The 1,918-nt window shown below is 31.5% G+C and overlaps 1 long non-coding RNA gene across 1 annotated transcript; it reads left to right on the plus strand.

The window, feature by feature from the left end:
* Positions 1–442: 442 nt before the first annotated feature.
* Positions 443–1,409, plus strand: LOC112503627. Its single transcript, XR_003068039.1, has 2 exons — positions 443–628; positions 1,086–1,409. It is a non-coding gene; the product is annotated as an uncharacterized LOC112503627 (long non-coding RNA).
* Positions 1,410–1,918: the final 509 nt, after the last annotated feature.

A 1,918-nucleotide genomic window follows, 5' to 3' on the forward strand; every position in this document is an offset into this window, starting at 1 on the left:
ATAATTATCTTAACTAGTGAAAAAAATAATTGGAAACATAAATTTTAAACTAGTGGTCGAGATTGCTTCTCTCATTTTTAAAATCATGGGATTCTCATTGAACCTAACATACAGAGTTCGATGGAGCAATTGAAGAGGAAAAGAGGAGAGAGTGGTGATGATTATCTTTCAAAAATAAAAACAATTTGTTCCAAAATTACCTTCCATTTAATTTAATTTATCTCATGTTTCTTCATTTTATAGCCTCTCATTTAACAATAATTGTTGATAAAAAAATATACGATTAAAATGAGTTTGTAAAATTAATACTATTTAATTACCTGGTTAACAAATGAGTACATATATATATATATATATATATATATATATATATATAACAAACCTCACATTCTGACACCTATCCTATATATTCACCTTATTTCCCATATCATGTTTTAAGGTTAGAATATCCTAAAAAATGAGACTTTTAGTTTCTAAGGCTATACTATTCTTCTGCTTCTTCTTTGTGTTTGCAAGTCTAGAGCTCTACTTTGTCTCCCATTCAACTCCAAATCCACTCATTAAATCCTAAGGAAGGAGAAGCATGGCAACATTAGGAGAAGCATACCAGATTATCAATATTAACAAGGTAACAACAACACAAACAACAATCTAATTTTTATTATTAAATTTTCATATGATTCAAAACAACTATAACTTTTGACCATATCTGTGGTCAAAAGATTGGATCGAGTACGGTTACACTCGATCCAATAACTACAGTAAAAGACTATGTATGTTTCTAGACGAATGAAGCCTCCTTCTATGATCAAAGATGTGCAATAAGGGAATATAACTTTGAAGTGTGGTAATAGAAAAGGTAACCATCATGGTTTAAAGATGATCTCATTGCATCCATGGTAGTGCCTTCTATGTGTCAGATAAATCAAACAAACTAAACATATCTCAATACAAAGATAGAATCTGGAGGGTAAGATGATGTATACATCCTTATCCCAACTCCAAAAAGGGTAGAGAGGCCTTCGTGCCCTGAATTGTTGCTAACTAGATAGAGTATAGAACAATTATGTCAATTGTTGATACAGGTTGATGGCAAGCAAAAAAGATCTAGAAAGCAAGCAAGTTCAACCATGAAAGAATTTGATGCAACAAGTAAAGACGACGTTTACAACATTGATTACCATGGTGTCAAAACTCACCCGGATCCAACTCCCAAGCATCCATGAAGTTTTTTCGAATTCCAATCAAAAGAATCCAACTTATGTACCCCTTTGACATATATACCTTTCTTTATCTTCTTTTTTCTTCACATTTCTGATTAATTATTATGAATAAAGGAAACATTACGAATAGGAAACTATTGTGTACAAAATGATCTCAAACTCAATATATTGACAAGATCCTCGTGTTTATGGATATTCGCTTATAAGTAAAAAAATGTGATTGGAACAAGATGGCAAGTAAAAGAACTGCAGAACGTTTTAGATTTTAATTAGTAACTTATCGATTTTGTCTCATTTCCCCCAATTTGTTCCACCTATTTCAGTGGAAACTTGCATTTTTGTCCTAATCAGTTCTCATCAATCCGGTCTAATGTTATGTCAAACCTAAAATAAGGTTTTGTTCTATCCTATCACGTGAACTAATTGATAAGGAAGTGGCTGAAAGTTGAGTTCTGGTTCGTCTGCATATAACCTTCTGTAGCTGATGGTAATGAATTTCAAACAACCAAACAAGACTTATCGAACTAGCCAAGAGGATTAACACATAAATGGGGTACATGGAAATGACAAAGATTTTGATTTACTAGAGGATTGAATATTTAATGTAAACCAGAATTTATTGGAATTCAATAACTTCCAAAGTTAGATACTACTCCCTCTATTTTTATTTTAGTTTATACCAAAATAATTGTTCA

This window comes from Cynara cardunculus, unplaced genomic scaffold, assembly GCF_001531365.2.
Source record: "Cynara cardunculus var. scolymus isolate 2C unplaced genomic scaffold, CcrdV1 Un_Scaffold_3419, whole genome shotgun sequence".
NCBI lineage: Eukaryota > Viridiplantae > Streptophyta > Magnoliopsida > Asterales > Asteraceae > Cynara > Cynara cardunculus.